Genomic DNA, 19,769 nt, shown 5'->3' with positions numbered 1-19,769 from the left:
ACCTCACCATGCTGGGCACCTGGAGAAGGCACAGGGAAACTTGGAAAGCTGCCAGCGGGAGTAATGTGCCCAGCTTCCCAGAGAAGTGCTTCCCTTCCCACCACACTGCCACGGCCTCAAAGGCTCACAGTGAGCAGCTGGCGTGGCCAAGCAATTCCTGGGAGGATGGAAGCCAGGCCACAGGCTGCTTACTTGCTTTGGACTGGAAGGACCCTCCTCCACAAGCATGTCCAGCAGGGCAGCACAGGTCTTGGTTTTGAAGATGGGAGAGTATGCTCTGACCACAGTGCCCATGGCACTGGTCTCTTCCTCCCGAATTCTCTTCATGAATTTGCAAATCATCTGCAGCAGAAGGGCAAGAAATGAGGGACATTGCATGGAGTGCTCCAAGCGTGGTGCTGGGCTGAGCAGGGACAGCAGGCCCAGCCCAGCTGGGGATGGCTGCAGGTACCTGCGCTGTTGTGCGGAACAGGCCACGGCTGCGTCCCTGCTCTCGAGTGCGCTCCATGGCTGCTCCTGGCAAAGAGCGAGCGCAGCCAGAGCTGAGGGGCTGCGGGAGAGGCCGGAGAACACAGCCCAGCCCTGCACTCCCCAGGCAGGGACAGCCCCGGGATGCCCCAGGGCACAGAGTACAGCTCCAGGGTGTCTGCCCCAGCCCCACTTCTGTCCTGTCCATGGGCGTGTCCCCAGGGGATGGGATGGGATGGGATGGGATGGGATGGGATGGGATGGGATGGGATGGGATGGGATGGGATGGGGCGAGGCCAAGCTGGCTGCAGGCACCAGCCCTGTGGCCCAGGTCTGCCGCTCACCCTCCTGCGGTGGCTGGAATTGCTCCAGCTCTCCAGGCTGCTGTGCTGGGGCAGTCCCAGGGCCTTCTTTCTCCTCCTTCACCCCGGTCACCTTGGGGACACTTGGAGGTCTCTGCTCAACAGCACTGCCTGGATTCATGGCTACTTGCAGCAGAGGTGGCTCGGAAAAGGTCGGAGTTGGCAAGTCCTGCAGCCGTGCCTGGAAGGCACCTGCAGGAGTGAAGCCTTGGCAAGGCTGCAGGACAGCAAGTCCTGCACTCAGGTCTCAGGGGCTCGTGCCACAAGGACAGGAGACTCCTCGTCAAGGACCGCGGTGAGGAAATGCCACGGTCTGGCCGCGAGCACACCTGAGAAGTGTGGTGCTTCACCTCACCAGAAGTGAAGCCTCGGGAAGGCTGCAGGTCACCGAGTGCTGTGGTCTGGCCTCGAGGTGACCTGCAGGAGTAACGCCTCGGAAAGGCTGTGGGTCAGCAAGGAATGAGTGCGCCGTGCGGGGGCTCCTCACAGCACCACTCTGTCCCGTCCTGCCCTGTCACGTGCACCAAGCACTGTGGCGTGGCTGTGTCACTGCCAACACTAATGTCACCCCATGTCACAAAGGGCCCTTGGACACCCTGTCCCGTTCCATTCCACGGTTACCATGCTGCACCGTGTCACCAAGGGCCGTTGCACACGCTGCCCCCTGCCCTGGGGCTCCACCCAGCCCAGCCAAAGTGGCCCAGCTTGGAAGCAATGCCTTGGCCCAAGTGTCTCAGACAGCCCAACAGGATCTTTAGGAACAGCTCAAACCATCAGCAAAGGCTGCCCTGCTCCGTGGGCTCAGGGCAGCAGAAGGAGCCCCTGGGCTGCCGATGCTAAATTTGCTGATTTCCAAAAAATTCTTCATTCACATACCCTTTTCCAAAGTAACTAATTCTTTCTGCATCCAGCTTTTTGCATAGCTGAAGCATTATCTCACTGCCTCGGCACCAGCGTGCCTGGTGTCCAGCCTAGTGTCAAACTAGGACACTCCAATAAAATGGAACAAGCCAGTGTTGGTACCTCCAACACTAGAGTGGCAGTAGAAAACAGGGCTGTTGTTATCCCAAGCCAACCATTTGTGTGTATCCACTGGAGTGACAGAAGCACCTGAGCATTTCTGCAGCTCATTTAGGATACAACTGGGAGGCTCCAACCAAAGTAGCAGGGCTGCAGTTGATTTGTGCCCTGCTCTAGGAACATCTGAAGCCACGGATGGCTGCTGAGGAGATGGGGCTGTGATGCTCGCGTGCAGCCAGGAGAGCAAGAGCAGCACCTTTGCAGGGTGTGAAAGGGCTACAGAGAAGTGGGAGAGTGACTCTTTGTCAGGAACTGTAGTGACAGGACAAGGGGAAATGGGTTCCAATGGAGAACAGGAGTGGATTTGATGTTAGGAAAATATTCTTTGGTGTGAGGGGGGTGAGGCCCTGGCCAGGCTGTGCAGAGAGGCATTAAAGGACAGGCTGAACAGGGCCCTGAGCAACCTGCTGAGGTGGGAGGTTGCTCAGGGCTGAACAAGAGGACCTTTAGGGTCCCGCCCAAGCCAAACCATTCCAGGATTCCATCATTCCAGGCCCTAATGGAAGTGGTCCCAGGACTCCTGTAACATCACTGCCCCCAGAGTTGTGATGTCTCAGCCCGTGTTCCAGCAGCAGAAACGCAAGCAGGGCAGGATCCCCTTGCTTGGCTTTTGTCCCTTGAACAATCTGAGCACGGGGCAATGCAAAGCAGAGGAGGGCCAGAGCTTTTGGGAGCTCCAAGCCCTTGATATCAGCCCCTGCAGCTGCAAAAGCTGCTCCCCAGATGCTGGCTCCAGCAATTCCCAAGGCCATAAAGGCCTTCAGAGCCTGAATGTGGATTTTGCATCCCTGCAGCTTGATGCCAGCTCTCAGCCCAGGAGTCCCTGTGGCTGCAGCAGGAAGGGTGGCAGAAGGTTTCCTGCCTGCTTTGCATTGCTGCAGGGGCTGCTCCTGTCAGAGCCCCCTCTCTGCTGGTGACAGCTTTGCTCTTGGGGACAGCGCTCTGCAGCAGCCCAGGAACACGAGCGGTGCCCAGTGCTGGGAGCGCCGCCAGTGGTTCCCTCCTGTGCTCGGGGACCCAGCCCCAGGGTGGCTGTGCCAGCACCCCCAGGGACCTCCAGCCTCAGGAACCCAGGGCAAGGGGAAACCACAACTGTGCAAATGCTGCCTGTGCCCAAAGCAAATGCAAAGACAGACAGCCTGTGACAAACAAAGACGATTTATTTACACAACAGCACCACCACCACCACCACCAACAAACTACAGAATGTATTTACTTTATAAGAACCTTCATAGCAACAATCTATAAAATGTATTTACAAATTAAAGGACCTCTATAACAGTTGCAATCTAAGAAATGTATTTACAGAAGAATCTAACTATGGCCTATAGAACATACATACTGAAGGGACTGTGTCCATCATCTCTGTTATTCCTGCAAGAGAAGGAGGCATCCTGGCCACTCCAGCCCAGCCCTGAGGGCTGTTCCTGTGCACGCTCTGCTGCTGTTTCTGCGCTGTCCAGAGCCGCTTCAGCAGCAGCGACTCAGCAGCGCTGCTCGAGGAGACATCACCACCCTCCCCATGGAGGCAGAAGCTGTGCAGACACAGAGCTCTGTGCCAGGGGAGCCTCGGTCTCAGCACCGTGGCCTGGGCAGGCGCGGGGGCCTGGGCTGGCCGCCAGCCCTGCCTCTGCCCACTGCCCCTTATCGCAGGCACCCAGTGGCCGTGACCTGGCAGGGCCTCCTTGCCCTCCTTGTCCCCAGCCAGCCCAGCCTGGGCACCTCGGGGCTGCTGAGGCCCAGCCTCGAGGGCTTCTGCCGCAGGCATGGCAGTCTCTCAGGGGAAGCACCAGAGCAGCGGGTGGCAGGAACAAGGCGACTGCCTGGGGGCTGCTTGTGGCCTCTGACACCCAATTCCTCAGGGCTTTGTCTTGGTTCTAGAAGACAGGTGTCTGCTAGGGAGAGCAGGAGCCTCCCTTGGGATGAAAGAATGTAGACCCCCTCCCTCCAAATTATTATAAATTTGAAATCAAGGGGCTTTCAGGCAGAGATCTGGGGATAGGAATAACAGTTCTTTACTAGTATAACCAGGCAAACAAACAAACAATAACTACAGCAAAAACAAGAACACAGAACCAGGGACCCCGTGACAGCTTTCTCGGCTGAGATGGGATGGAGGAGAGGTTTTGTTTTCACAAACCCCCTCGAGCAGTCAGTCCCGGTGCTCCTGCAGGGCTCTGAGGAACACTCAGCTGGAACAGCAGGGACGAGCTGAGATCCTGGGCTGGTGGATGAGGTGGATCAGCAGCTCCACGGCGATGCCTGGCAGGACAGGGGGTGCGAGGCCACCAACAAAGAGGGGAGAAGGAGAAGAAGCAGCTCCGCGACCCAGTGCACGAACGTGCTTCCCCAAAGCCGAGGAAAAAAAGCCAGCTAAAAACTGTCCCCACCCTCCTTTTTCTGCCCCCTCCCCCCCCACCCTGGGCCCGGCCACTCTTTGTCCTTTGTGAGCACCCCTAAGTACCGGTAGTTAGGTTGTCCCAGCACATAATGGGTAAAAATTCCCTGGGCAGGCCAGAACACAAAATAAAACAAAAAAAAGAACACCTAACCCTCAACACTATCCACCCCAAATTTTTTCCCATACCAAAATGTTACATCAAATATTAAACCTTTAAATTATACACGAACACATACTACTTTAACTATATACATATGTACATACAGATACAGATACAAGCACAGTGTCATGGGTAGTTCACCCTAAAACCAGGTCCCCTTGGGGTATGCATCGGGTCTCTCCATCTTTTTGCATCACCCACCAAGTGCAACCCGGTCCCTGAGCAAAAACAACCCCATGGATTGGATTGTCTTTGCTGGAGGCAGAATTAACCCAAACAGTTTTTCCCAGCATACCTCTCATATGTACCACTGGAACCTTATCTCCATCTGTCGTTCTAAAGGGCTCAGATTGGGCAGGGCCTGCTCGGTTAGTGGAACCTCGGGTGTTCACCAACCATGTGGCTTTTGCTAAATTAATCCCCCAGTTCTTGAAAGTTCCCCCACCCAGTGCCTTCAAGCTGGTTTTCAGCAGGCCATTGCACTGTTCAACTTTTCCAGCAGCGGGTGCATGGTAGGGGATATGGTACACCCACTCAATGCCATGTTCCCTAGCCCAGCTGTTTATAAGGCTGTTCTTGAAATGAGTCCCATTGTCTGACTCAATCCTCTCAGGGGTGCCGTGCCTCCAAAGGACCTGCTTTTCAAGTCCCAGGATGGTGTTACGGGCTGTAGCATGAGGCACAGGGTAGGTTTCCAGCCATCCAGTGGTGGCTTCTACCATGGTGAGCACGTAGCGCTTGCCTTGGCGGGTTTGGGGCAGTGTGATGTAGTCAATCTGCCAGGCCTCCCCATACTTGTATCTGGACCAGCGCCCACCGTACCAGAGGGGCTTCAACCGCTTGGCCTGCTTGATCGTGGCACACGTCTCACAGTCATGGATAACTTGGGAAATACTGTCCATGGTTAGATCCACCCCTCGGTCTCGTGCCCACTTATAGGTGGCATCTCTACCCTGATGACCTGAGGCGTCATGGGCCCATCGAGCTAGGAACAACTCTCCCTTGTGTTGCCAATCTAAGTCTGTCTTTGACACTTCTATCTTTGCAGCCTGATCCACCTGCTCATTGTTTCGGTGCTCTTCATTAGCCCTACTCTTGGGGACATGGGCATCTACATGACGGACCCTCACAGACAGTTTCTCTACCCTGGTGGCGATGTCTTTCCACTCATCAGCAGCCCAGATTGGCTTTCCTCTGTGTTGCCAGTTGGCCCTTTTCCACCTTTCCAGCCATCCCCACAGAGCATTGGCTACCATCCATGAATCCGTGTAGAGGTAGAGCTTTGGCCACTTCTCTCTTTCAGCAATGTCCAGGGCCAGTTGAACAGCTTTGAGTTCAGCAAGTTGGCTTGATCCACCTTCTCCTTCAGTGGCCTCTGCGACCTGTCGTGTGGGGCTCCATACGGCTGCTTTCCACTTCCGGTTCATCCCTACGATGCGACAGGAACCATCAGTGAACAGAGCGTAGCGTGTTTCTTCTGCTGGCAGTTGGTTATACGGTGGAGCTTCTTCAGCCCGTGTCACTTGTTCCTGCTCCTCTTCATCCGTGAGACCAAAGTTTTCACCTTTCCAGCCAGTTTGTAATTATCTCCAAAATCCCAGGGCGATTTGGGTTTCCAATACGGGCGCGCTGCGTGATGAGGGCGATCCACTTGCTCCATGTAGCGTTGGTGGCGTGGTGGGTAGAGGGAACCTTTCCTTTAAACATCCACCCCAGCACTCTCAGTCGGGGTGCCAGGAGGAGTTGTGCTTCTGTGCCAATCACTTCTGAGGCGGCTTGGACTCCTTCATAGGCAGCTAAGATTTCCTTCTCTGTGGGAGTGTAGTTGGCTTCGGACCCTCTGTAGCTTCGGCTCCAGAATCCCAGTGGTCGGCCTCGAGTCTCCCCAGGCACTTTCTGCCAAAGGCTCCAGGACAAACCATTGTTCCCAGCTGCAGAGTAGAGCACGTTCTTCACGTCTGGTCCTGTCCTGACTGGGCCAAGGGCTACTGCATGAGCAATCTCCTGTTTGATCTGAGCAAAAGCTTGCTGCTGTTCAGGGCCCCAGTGGAAATCATTCTTTTTTTGGGTAACCAGGTAGAGAGGGCTCACGATCTGGCTGTACTCAGGAATGTGCATCCTCCAGAAACCTATGGCACCTAGGAAAGCTTGTGTTTCCTTTTTGTTGGCTGGTGGAGACATTGCTGTGATCTTATTGACGACCTCAGTGGGAATCTGACGCCGTCCATCTTGCCACTTTACTCCCAGGAACTGGATCTCTCGAGCAGGTCCTTTGACTTTGTTCTTCTTGATGGCAAAGCCGGCTTCTAGCAGAATCTGGATGATCTTTTCTCCTTTCTCAAATACTTCTACTGCTGTGTTCCCCCACACAATGATGTCATCAATGTACTGCAGATGTTCTGGAGCCTCACCCTTTTCCAGGGCAGCCTGGATCAGTCCATGGCAGATGGTGGGGCTGTGCTTCCACCCCTGGGGCAGTCGGTTCCAGGTGTACTGCACTCCCCTCCACGTGAAGGCAAACTGAGGCCTGCATTCTGCTGCCAGGGGAATGGAGAAAAATGCATTAGCAATGTCGATAGTGGCGTACCACTTCACTGCCTTGGACTCCAGCTCGTACTGGAGCTCCAGCATGTCTGGCACGGCAGCGCTCAGCGGTGGAGTCACTTCATTCAATGCACGATAGTCCACAGTCAATCTCCATTCTCTGTCAGATTTACGCACAGGCCAGATGGGGCTGTTGAAGGGTGAGTGGGTTTTGCTGAGCACCCCTTGGCTCTCCAGTTCTCGGATCATCTTGTGGATGGGGATCACAGCATCTCGATTTGTTCTATATTGTCGGCGGTGCACCGTCAAGGTGGCAATTGGTACTCGCTGTTCTTCCGCTTTTAGGAGTCCTACTGCAGATGGGTTCTCTGACAGTCCAGGCAAGGTGTTCAATTGCTTGATGCCCCCTGTCTCTACAGCTGCTATCCCAAATGCCCACCTAAGCCCCTTTGGGTCCTTAAAATACCCACTTCGGAGGTAGTCTATGCCTAAAATGCATGGGGCCTCTGGGCCAGTCACAATGGGGTGTTTCTTCCACTCATTTCCAGTCAGGCTCACATCTGCTTCCACTAAAGTAAAGTCCTGTGATCCCCCTGTCACACCAGCAATAGAAACAGATTCTGCCCCTACAGTATCTAGCAGCGTGCGATAAGCATACGCTAGGGCCCAGCTTATTGCACTGAGATTTTTCTTCTTAAAATCATCACAGCAATTCTCTTCCAGATATTTCCCTACTTCATCTGGGTTCTGAATTTGTTCATGTGAAAATTCCCAGGCTGGGGGATCACAGGACTTTTCTGGGGGATCAGAAAATTCCTTCAGAGTTCGGCCAATTCTCTCCCATTCTCTACACCACTCAGGATTTCTCACACCTGAGTCTACTTCTGGGGCAGGGGTTTCATTGGCTCTTCTGGATATCTCAGCCCTCATTCTAGAGAAGTTGCAGACTATATAGAGGAAGCTTAACAGCTGAACTACCAGGAAAGTGACCAGGAATGTGGTATCCTTAACACTCAGGGGAAACTGGATATTCTCAAAGAGGGACATAACAGATTCAAAGGAGAAGAAGGAAAGAAAAGGCTGAAAAGCCTCATCCCCTGCTCTTCCTCTAACAAACTGGGTACAATTACCAATAAACTCCTAAAATGTGCTACTGGGACTGGGAGGCAGGGTCGGGCGAAGAAACCATAAGCCAAACATACCTGACAGAAACTTCAGTCGTTCTATGAACTTCCTATAAATAATTATCACCAAGCCCAGCACAATAACCATTCTAATCTGTGCCCCTCTACTGTGAAAGAGGGAAAAGACAGGTATTAAAACGTCAAAAAATTCTAGGGACCAGACCGACATGAAGGCCTCCACCCTGAGAGATATTATGTATCTAAACAACATGGCTACTGACTGCTTTATCCCAATACAGAATAAATACAACCAACAATCAGTACAGGTTTTTCCACTTTCTCTTGCCCCGCACTGGGCGCCAAAAATGTATTTGTCCTAGTTTAGGGCAGATTAGGAAGGAAAACTCCAAATGGGGATTTCCCCAGGGAAATGACCCTCCTCACTTTCTAGTCCGGGAAAAGAAAAAAAAAATTCTTTGGAGAGAAGTGGAAAAAGCTGTTTATTTAACAGCAATTGAGTAATATTAAATAATAAAACCTCTCGGTGTTCGATGGGATGGCAAGTCTAGGAAGAAAAGTCCTTTTCATGTGGTGTAGCTCGGCTTGCTCAGTTTCTTATCAGTCCCTCCGGCGCTGGAAAGTGCCGAGGCCCAGGCCCCGGTGGGCCACAGGCGTGAGCTCCCGGGGTTTGGCTGGGTGTTCAGTCCAGAGCAGGCTTGCACAGATCCAGGAAAAAAGGGAAAAAACAAAGGTCCAGGGAACTCCTCTGCCTCAGCTAGCTAAAACTAACTAAAAGCCAGAGAGAAGCTCTGTCCCGCTGTCTGTCCGTGCTGCAGACACCACAGTCTAGGAGCGAGATGTGTGGGAGTGATGTTTTTCTTTAACACAAACTGCGGCTTCTTCTTCCCCCTCTCTTGCTCTCAGATCCAGTCTTAAAGGTGCAGAACTTAATATATAACATAAACCAGACGATTGGGGATACCAGTATCATAAAGTCACCCCAGGACACAGAGAAACTACTAAAATAGATACATAAGGAATATTTGCAGTTCAGGGATACGTGATCAGCATACGTGCCTTAATAATCTCTTGTAAACTCTTGCCAATTAATTATTGACATTAATTGCTTTGTACCAATAAAATACAATGAGCCATTGCTTTGTCCAATGAATATAATGAGCTCTTTTGATATAACTAATGACTTAAATCATGCTTTCTTAAGGGAATAAAAGTTGAGAACACCTTGTAATACAGAAGAAGCCATTGTAGTCTCTGCACAAGTCAGTGTGTGTGTGTGTAGCGTGTCCATCTCAACAGTGACAGGTCAGAAATCCTGGAATATATCTGGGTAAAGCTTTTATATTGGTTGTTGAGACTAGGTACAAATCTCCAGTGGGAAAAAATCCTCTTTAGTAGGCTGGGTGCCTTGGGTTGTCTTAGCTCTTCCCAGAGTAAAGATTTCCAATTGAATGCAGTTTCAGTTTTGATTCTAAAAGTATAAAGTATTCCAAGTTTTTCGGAAGTCTAAAACTACATTGATAACTCTGAAAGTACCATGGAAATGAGGAAGAAGTGTTTGTGGATTTCTTTCTATAAAAAATATTTCTAAATATTTCTAGAAACTTTTAATTCCTAAAAATAAGAAAAAAAAAAATGGGGTCACCTTTGCCGAATTCTAAAATTCCTTTGAGAAATCCTAAACTAATATGGAAATTGGGAAGAAACATCTGGGGATTACTCTCTACCGAAAATTATTCTAAATAGCACTAAAAATTTCTAAAAATGAAAAACAAAGATAACATGTTGCCCCATGCCCAGATGCCAGTGGCAGAGCAATAAGCTGATAATGCAACTTTGGCAGGGACAACAGAAACTGGCTTGGAGATGCAGAAAGACAGGTGTAGTTCTCCCAGATTGAAGCCAGTCTTGTGAAGTTACAGAGGCGTTCCTGTGGAGAGAGGAGGTGGCTGAGGCCCCCAGCTGCCGCTGGCACTCAGGGACCCTCCTGCACAGCAGGGCCCAGAGCTGCCAAGGCTCCCCAGCACGGCTGGAGCTGCTGGCACAGCTTGGCCCAGCTGGACAGCTGCCCCTCAAGGCCCTGGAGAGCAGGGGATGGCTCTGGGCAGGGTCCCTGCTGTCTGCTTTTCAAGGGCAATCTTATCACCACTCTTTCTCCTGCCCACCTTGCTTTGCCTCTGCCTGGAGCTCCTGGGACTGCTCCTGGCCATGATTAATAATCACTGCTTATTCTGTCAGCAAAGGGACATTGAGAAGTTGTCTCCAGCATGCACCATGATCTTCACAATGTGATTGACCGGGACTGCACGTCAATCCATATCTCAATGCCAGTCTGTACAGGAGCACAGATCAGAAGCGTTTTCATGGTGTGCTGGGCTCCCCATCCTGTTTAGGGAACGAGGCCCTGCAAGGAGGTCTTCAGTGGCAGAGAAGCCACTGCCTGAGATGTAACCCCGGGTGCCTCCTGTGGCTCAGGGAGCGGCTGTGCCTGTAAATGTGTATTTGTCTGCAGCACAGAGCCAGGGCTTAGCGAGGCCATTGTTGTGCCTCGGGCACTGCTCGGCAGCCCCATCGGACCCGGGCCCTCAGCCCTTCCCTGTTGGGGACTGACCTGGCCCAGCCCAGCCATGGAGCAGGGCCCGACAAGGGCGCGGTGGGTCCAGAGGCCCGGCCTGGCCCCGGTCCCCAAGGGATGGGCTCTGTCTGCCTGCACAGCCCACAGGCGAGGCCCGAGGCTCTGCAGGAAGCTTCCTGCCAGCTTTGCACAACCTCCACCGAGAGTGTCCCTTTGCTGTGCTGAGAAGACTAACAAACCCCTCTAGTTTAACCCTACTGCACACCTCATGAGGGATCTCTGCAAATCTCAGGAGAGACCATATTCATTTGTGCCTCATGAGGGATCTCTGCAAACCTTGGCAGGGACCCCAAAATATCCCTTGTTCCTCACAGGAAATCTGTGCACACCTTTTGAGAGACCCCAAAATAATCTCATGTGCCTCACAAAAGAATCCGGCCCCCGGCCCACTTTAGGAAGGACTCGGCTCCTCTCCAGGCCTTGATGGCAACCACTAAACCACCACGTAAATCACGAGGAACTCAAGCCCCCTGCCAGTCTTACAGGGTTCTCCAGTCACCTGTTGCCATAGAAGTGATCCCAATTCCCCTAAGAATTTCAAGAGGAAACCTCAGCCACATGCACCACTTACAAAAGACCCAAACGCGTGCCTGTCTTACTGGAAAACACAACACCCTGCCCGTGCCTCACGATGGACCCCAATCATCTGGCAGCCTTACAGGGGTCCCCCATCACCTGCATGCCATAGAAAAGCCAGGTGTGCCATTAACTCTAGCCAGCAGTGTTCCATGACAGAAACCTCTCCAATGCCTTTCTGGGAATTGGGAACACGTGCTGTGGTGCCAGCTGCATCTGTGGGAGCCATGGGCAGCGTGAGTCCGTGCTGTGCTCCACTGCTGAGCTGGCAGAACGGTGGATACTGACAGGATATTCCCTGTTTCCCCCAGATCTGGGGCCTGCAGGCACCTTGCCACCCCTTGGCACAGGCTGTGCCACCCAACAAAGCCCAGAAGGCCGGGAGCAGAGCCCAGGGTCAGCACAGCTGCTTGGGCAGTGGCTCCTTCCAGGGACATGGGCCAAAGCCATCCCTGAGCAGCCACTGCCACCCCTGACCCTCCCTGCTCTGTGACAGCTCCCCCAGCCCAAGGGGACAGAGCCAGGCCCTGTCAGGACACACTGGAGCTTTGGCCTCCCCCTCTGCCCATTCCCCACCATGGGCACCCCTTTGCAGCTGCTGCCAGGTTTCAGGAAGTGTCTCCCATGGAGGGACCCCAGCAGGATTGCTCAGTAGCCGAGTGCCCTGAGCCTGCTGGGGATAATTCCTCTGCGCTGGGCCGGCTTTGTCCTGGTGGTGCAACAGTAAGCATTAAGAATTAAATGCAATTTTATTTTTTATTGCAGAAATGTAAAAATATTCTACTCTTATCAGATTTATAAAACTACAATGAAAATTCCTAAACTGACATGGAAATAGGGAAGAAATATTTGTGGATTTATTCTACAAAAAAAAAAAAAATCTAAATATTTCTAAAAATTTCTAATTTTGCGAAACAAAAAAGAAAGGTAGTATGGTGTTTCAGGAGCCATGTGCCCGGCTGCTGCCTGCCCAGTCTGGGCTGTGCCCAACCAAGCAGCTCTGCCACTGCTGGTAGTACCAGCCAGATACCAGACCTGAAGCCCAAAGGTGCTGCTGGACTCAAGCCCTGCCTTGGCAGGAGACCCTTGCCTTCTGTCCTGTCTGGAGACCAAGGCCAAACCCTTTGTGGACAGAGACTTCTGTTCTGTGTGTTGGTGGCAGCATGGGCATAGCAATGAGTTGATAATGCAGCTGTGGCAGGGACAACGGACACTGGCTTGAAGATGCAGGATGACAGGTGCAGGTCTCCCAAACTGAGGTGTTTGACAGGACTTGTGAAGCTGCAGAGGTGCTCCTGTGGAGAGAGGAGGTGGCTGAGGCCCCCAGCTGCCGCTGGCACTCAGGGACCCTCCTGCACAGCAGGGCCCAGAGCTGCCAAGGCTCCCCAGCACAGCTGGAGCTGCAGGCACAGCTTGGCCCAGCTGGACAGCTGCCCCTCAAGGCCCTGGAGAGCAGGGGATGGCTCTGGGCAGGGTCCCTGGCCAGGAGCAGGCCCCAGAGCACCTCTGCCTTTCAAGGGCAATCTCGTCCCCGCTCTTTCTCCTGCCCACCTTGCTTTGCCTCTGCCCGCTGCTCCTGGGGCTGCTCTTGGCCAGGCAGCCTCAGTGGCAGCCAGCACTGGCTGCAGCCCCAGCGGGCTCCCCAGGACAAGGCCCAGCAATTAAGAGGCCAATGAAAGGCCTGGGCAGCAGCAGAACTCTCAGCAGAGTTATTTGGGCAACCAAGAACTTAAGCCACAAGTCCACAGCAGCCTCACTGGGAATGTTTCCTGACTATGAGCAGCCTTTCAAGAAACTGATTGAGGCAGAGATCAGCAAAACACTCACCGTTTTCTCTTCCAGCAATACCAGATTCCAGCACAGCACATCATCAGGAAAACTGCTCCACCAGCCACAATGGCCATTAACTTAATCAAACCATGTGTTCCCTGGTAGAAAACTCTTCTCATGCTTTCCCAGATATTCTGAGCATGTGTTGTGGTGCCAGCTGCATCTGTGGGAGCAATGGGCAGCGTGAGCCGTGCTGTGCTCCACTGCTGAGCTGGCAGCACGCTGGATACAGCCAGGACGTTCTCTGTTTCCCCCAGAGCTGGGGCCTGCAGGCACCTTGCCACCCCTTGGCACAAGACTGCTCAACCCCCTGAGCTTGAATGGCACAATTTCTCTGTGCTGTGCTGGTCTTCTCCAGGCAATACTTGTCAAAGACATGGATAAGGATCAGGAAAATGCCCAGGGTTTTGGAAATGCTCCTGGGCCACCCCTCTTCCAAACAGACCCTAAATGTGAACTAGCCCGAGACCGGAAATTTTCAGGTGTGCATGGCCTGTGCTGTAGTTTGGGCTCCCTGTCAGCTGATGCCAAATGCCTTCCTGCAGAGGCTGGGGAGAAGCTGCAGCCAGGCCAGGCTGGGAAACAGCCCTGCAGGGCATGAAAGCAGCAGCGGGGCAGCGAGGCTGCCATGGATCTGCTTCCTGCTGTGCCACGCACGGTGTGTCCAGATGTGCAGAGAAAGCCCCCGGCTGCTGAGTCTCAGGAGAAGGCTGAGGGACATGGACCCACCACGGCGTCCCTCCAGATCATTCAGGATTATGTCCAGATATTTGAGTTCCCCCATTGCTACATTACTATCTCCTATAGGTTTGTTCTTCTTTCTCCGGGGACCATAATATAAAGTATTTCCACTTCCCAGGAATGGATCCCACACAACCAGTGCTCAGCCTGTGGGGTCAGCAGGGATGCACCACACACCCCAGTGAAGGGAGCTGGGTTTGCTTGCAGAATTTAGCTCAGGAGCTGGGAAAGTCCTTGCTGCAGACACACCTGTAACTCAACAGCCACAGAAGCTTCTCTCATCTCTGCTGCACAGGCAGCACTGAGCCACAGGAGCAGTGAGGGGATCACACAGAGTGAGGGCACACACGTGCACGGCTCTGTCCTGGCACCTGCAGCGATGCCGCCCTGGCCGAGCTTTGGGCTCTGAGCTGGCAGCTCTCCCAGGGGGAAAGGCCTTCACCTACCCTCAGAATATTCCTCATCATCAGGCTCAGTAATTGATATGGATCGGGAATCCAGATCATCCTCATAATCAAGTTCATCTGCAACGAAAGGCAGGACAGAACAGCTCCTGTGACACTGCTGAAGATTCTTCTTCAGGCTGGAGTGGCAGTGAGTGCACCTGGGGGACTGCTGCCCTCCAAGGCACTCCCTCATCTCTGCCTTCCACTCAGGAGCAGGGGCAGGGGGACCACATGCCTGCAGTGGCCCCACAATGGGATGGAAGGAGCCCCTTGCATGGCAGTCAGGAGAGAAAGGACTCCCTGGAGCTGCCAGCAGCTCTGAACTGAGCCCCAGGCAGGGCCAGGGCTTGGCAGTGGCAGCCAGAACAGCTCAGGCTCCGTGCGGCCGGCAAATGAGCCACACAAGGCACAGCCCCGGGGCACAGCCCAGGGCCCGGCCCCTTCCTCTCTGCTCTTCTCCGTGGCTGCACAGAGCACATTGAACTTCTTCATGAACAATGAACATTGGCATTGCACACGGGAAGAAGACTGACAGCTAAATGCTCCTTCCTCCCACTGACAGCGATGCTGTGGGATCACTCAGGGCTCCAGAAGGGAGCAGGGCGAGGTTTCCAGAATCCATCAACCTTCAGACTCTCAAGGGAAATGGCACATGAGTGAGCTCTTGCCACCTTGACACTGATTATTCTGTGTAGAAAGGGACATTGAAAACTTGCCTCCAGCATCTGGCAAGGTCTTCAAACCACCATCTACCAGCACTTGCAGATGCTCCATGTCACGATCCCAGTCTAGAAGGGAGCACAGATCAGAACCATTCCATGGTGTGCTGGGATCCCTTTCTGCCTTAGGGAACTGGGCACTGCAAGGGGGTCAGGTAAGGCCATGGGAGCCAGATGTCAATGGACATGGCCAAAGCTGCAGAGGGGCCTGAGGAAAGCTCTGGACTGGCTCTGGTCACTCTCAACACCTTTTCCATGCTCTGTGCAAAATCCCTGAAAGGCAGGCACTGCCATGCAGCAGAGATATACAGCTCAAGCCTCAGCAGGGCTCAGGCCCAGAGGCACAGCAATTACCTCCAGGGACTGTGCCTGGCATGGCCTCCCTTCCTGCAGCAGAGGCTGCCCATGAGCCACTGCTTCCTCCAGGAAACGCTGCCTTCAACACAGCCTTTGGGTTCATCTCTGGAGAAAGGAAGAGCCACAGCTGGATCAGATGGAACCATTCCCCATTGAGGAGGTGGCATGTTCAAGAGGCAATATTTGTCAAAGTCATGGATACGGATCAGGAGAAAAGCCAGGTTATTTGGGCTAGCCAGGGCCCTCCCTCCTCCAAACAGCCCCTACACCTCATCTAGCCCAAGACTGAGAAATTGCAGGGGATCTCTGGGTGTGCATGTTTGGGCTCCCTGACAGCTGATGCCAAATGCCTTCCTGCAGAGGCTGGGGAGAAGCTGCAGCCAGGCCAGGCTGGGAAACAGCCCTGCAGGCCATGAAAGCAGCAGTGGGGCAGCGAGGCTGACATGTATCCCTTCCTGCTGTGCTGGGCACGGTGTGTCCAGATGTGCAGAGAAAGCCCCCGGCTGCTGAGTCTCAGGAGAAGGCTGAGGGATATGGACCCACCATGGCGTCTATCCAGTTCACTCAGCATCTTGTCTCCCGTAGGTTTGTTCCTCCCTCTAGGAGAAACTTAACAGAAAGTATTTCCATTTCAGATGAATGGATCCCACAGAACCAGGGCTCAGCCTGTGGGATCAGCAGGGACACACAACTCACCCCTGTGATGGGAGCTGGGCTTGCGTGCAGCAACCAGCAAAGGAGCTTGAAATGTCCTTGCTGCAGACACACCTGTAACTCAACAGCCACAGCAGCTTCTGTCACCTGGTTCGTGACAGGTTGTCAATGATTATTCCTTGTTGGGACAGTGAGAACATACCTGCATGGGGCTCCAGAGGCAGAAAATCTTCATGAAGCCAAGCTGCTGGAGAAGCCTTCCTACCACGCTTGTCTAGAAAGGAGCACAGATCAGAACCATTCCATGGTGTGCTGGGATCCCCTTCTGCCTCAGGGAACTGGGCACTGCAAGGGGGTCAGGTAAGGCTGTGGGAGCCAATGGTCAATAAAAATGGCCAAAACTGCAGAGGGGCTTGGGGAACTCTGGGTTGGCTCCTGGTCACTCTCCACCCTCTTTGCAGGCCCTGTGCAAAACCCTGGTGGGGCATTGGGACTCTCATTGGGCTCTCCCTGCCACAGAGGAAACCTTTAAGCCCTGGGCCAAGCCGCAGCATTCAGTGCCACCGATATCCCAACCTCCCTCCTGCCCTCTCTCCTGCCCTCCGTCCTTCAGCTGGGACAGCTCCCCCAGCCCAAGGGGACAGAGCCAGGCCCTCTCAGAGCACACTGGAGCTTTACCCTCCCCCTCAACCCTTTCCCCACCATGGGCACTCCTTGCAGCAGCTGCCAGGTTTTTGGACGTGTCTCCCATGGAGGGATCCCAGCAGGACTGCTCAGTAGCCAAGTGCCCTGAGCCTGCTCAGGATAATTCCTCTGCACTGTGCTCACACAGCCAAGCAGCAGCGATGGCAGCTCAGGCCCCAGCAGGGCTCAGGCCCAGAGGCACAGCAATTACCTCCAGGGACTGTGACTGTGCCTGGCATGGCCTCCCTTCCTGCAGCAGAGGCTGCCCATGAGCCACTGCTTCCTCCGGGAAACACCGCCTTCAGCACAGCCTTTGGGTTCAACTCTGGAGAAAGGAAGAGCCACAGCTGGATCAGGTGGGGCTGTTCCCCAACAGGAAGGTGGCATCTTCAAAAGGCAATCCTTGTCAAAGTCATGGATAAGGTTGAGGAAGCCATCAAAACTTTGGAGCCAGGCCAGGGCCCTCCCTCCTCCAAAGAGCTGCCATTCCACATCTGCCCCAAGACTGGAAAATTGCAGGGGATCTCTGGGTGTGCATGGACCATGGTGCAGTTTGGGCTCCCTGTCAGCTGATGCCAAATGCCTTCCTGCAGAGGCTGGGGAGAAGCTGCAGCCAGGCCAGGCTGGGAAACAGCCCTGCAGTGTGTGAAAGCAGCAGTGGGGCAGCGAGGCTGACATGGATCCCTTCCTGCTGTGCTAGGCACAGATCAGAACCATTACATGATGTGCTGGGACCCCCTTCTGCTTCAGGGAACTGGGCACTGCAAGGGGTTTGGGTAAGGCTGTGGGAGCCAGATGTCAATGGACATGGCCAAAGCTGCAGAGAGGCCTGGGGAGCTCTGGGCTGGCTCTGGTCACTCTCCACCCTCTTTTCAGCCCCTGTGCAACATCTCTGGAGGGGCAGTGGGACCAGCCCAGGGCCCCTGAAGCCTCTGTCCCTCCCACAGAGGAAACCCCCCCTAAAGCCCTGAGGAAAACCATCCCCAAAGCATCACAGGGAGAAGGGAGTGCTGTCCCAGGAAAGGGAAGCCAGGCCGCCGGCTCACCTGCTCGCCCTGCTCGCCACGGAGCAGCCTGGGCAGCCCTGTCAGGCAGGGCCACTGCCAGGAGGAGCAGGAGGAGGAGGCGCAGAGCAAAGGCCATGGTGCCTTGCCCACTGCCAGTCCTGCAGCTCTTGCTGCCACCACTGTCCTGACACCGCTGTCCCAATGTCAGCACCGCTGCTGCCGCCGCCGCTGCTGCCACAACAGTCGTGGTCAAGGACTGACTGCTCGGTCCTTGTGGTGCTGTGCAACCACGGGGCTCTGGGACCTCTGTGACCTCAGAGCCTGCTGTCACCTCAGCCTGCTGTCACCCCAGAGACTGCTGTGACCTCATGGCCTTGGCTGTACCCCCCAGGTGTACTCCCATCTGCACTCCAATCTGTACTGGACTGATTGTAAATTTTTGACTTCATCAAAGGGTCATTGATAAACAAAACCTTGGTTTTGCCTGCTGACATTGCTGGTTAGGCGGTGTCCCAGGAGATGCTCTTGATGGTTCTTGATGCCTCTTTTCCTGGGCATGGCACTGGAGGAGGTCCAGGCCCAGGTGATGCCACTGAAGGAAATGTGCCCTCATCCCAGGGATGCTCAACACAGACTCCCCCAGCCCCTCAGTGCCCTGCCGCTGGTCACAGTAGCCCCTGCCTGGCTCCTGCCTGCCCACACCATGGTCAGCCCTGCCTGCTCCTGGACATGGAGCTCAGCCAGGGCTGGTGCTGTGTGGGCTTTGCTGGTGGTACCAGGCAGACACTGGGGTGAGAGCTCCATCTCTTTATTGGAACAGAAGAGCTGTGCTGGGCCCTGCCCTGGCAGGAGGGACCCACCTTCAGTCCAGGCCACAGAGCAGGGCGGGTCCCTTCAGGGACACAGGGCCTTGCTTTGGCTGGTGGCAGCATCTGCACAGCAGCAAGCTGGTAATGCAGCTGTGACAGGGACATCACGTATGGGCATGGAGATGTGAAATGTGTGGTGCAGGTGTCCCTGAGGGAGGTGTTTGGCTGGACTTGTGAAGCTGCAGAGGGGAACCTGTTGAGAGAGGAGATGGCTGAGGCCCCAGCTGCAGCTGGCACACAGGGACCCTCTTGCACACTGGGAGATTCTCACTGTGCTCAAAGTTTCCCTCTGAAGACTAAGAGGTGAATGTGGATGGGCTTAGCAGCTGATCTGCAGGCCAAACAATTGAGTTAGCAAAAGGAGAAATTGAGAAAATACAAGTTTATCCATAGCAAGGAAGAAAGCAAGGCCGTTAGCATGGAAACCAATAAAAAGGGACATAAGGGGTATTTGCAGTTATGTAATACGTGCTTTAGAGGCAGCACACGTGCCTTAATAATCTTTTGTAAACTCTTGCCAATTTATTATTGATGTTAATTTCTTTGTACCAATAAAATACATTAAGCCATTGGTTTGCCCAATGAATATAATGAGCTGTTTTGATGTAACTCATGACTTAAGATCATGCTTTGTTAAGGGAATAAATGTTGACAATACTTTGTAATGAAGAAGAAGAAGCCATTGTAGTCTCTGCACAAGAGTGTGTCGTGTGTCCGTCTCAAGTGACAGGTGAGAAATTCAAAAACGCCTTTGAAAAATCCTAAACTAATATGGAAATTGAGAAGAAACATTTGTGGACTACTTTCTAAAAAAAAATTCTAAATATTTCTAAAAACTTCTTACTTCTAAAAATAAAAAACAAAGATAACATGGTGCTCCATGCCTGGCTGCTGCTGGCAGAGCAAGAAGCTGATAATGCAGCTTTGGTGGGGACAACAGACACTGACTGGGAGATGCAGGAAGACAGGTGTAGTTCTCCCTGATTGAAGCCTTTGGCCTGTCTTGTGAAGCTGCAGAGCCACTCCTCTGGAGAGAAGAGGTCCCCAGCTGCCTGTGGCTCAGGGAGCAGCTATGGCTGTAAATGTGTGTTTGT

At 53.6% G+C, this 19,769-nt stretch overlaps 1 pseudogene; it reads left to right on the top strand.

Annotated features, from left to right (window-relative positions):
- Positions 1 to 19,769, top strand: part of LOC131586337 (zinc finger protein 271-like) — an 80,335-nt pseudogene that overhangs the window by 48,791 nt on the left and 11,775 nt on the right.

Source organism: Poecile atricapillus, chromosome 19 (genome assembly GCF_030490865.1).
Source record: "Poecile atricapillus isolate bPoeAtr1 chromosome 19, bPoeAtr1.hap1, whole genome shotgun sequence".
Taxonomy (NCBI): Eukaryota; Metazoa; Chordata; class Aves; order Passeriformes; family Paridae; genus Poecile; species Poecile atricapillus.
This window is presented reverse-complemented; position numbering and strand designations above follow the sequence as displayed.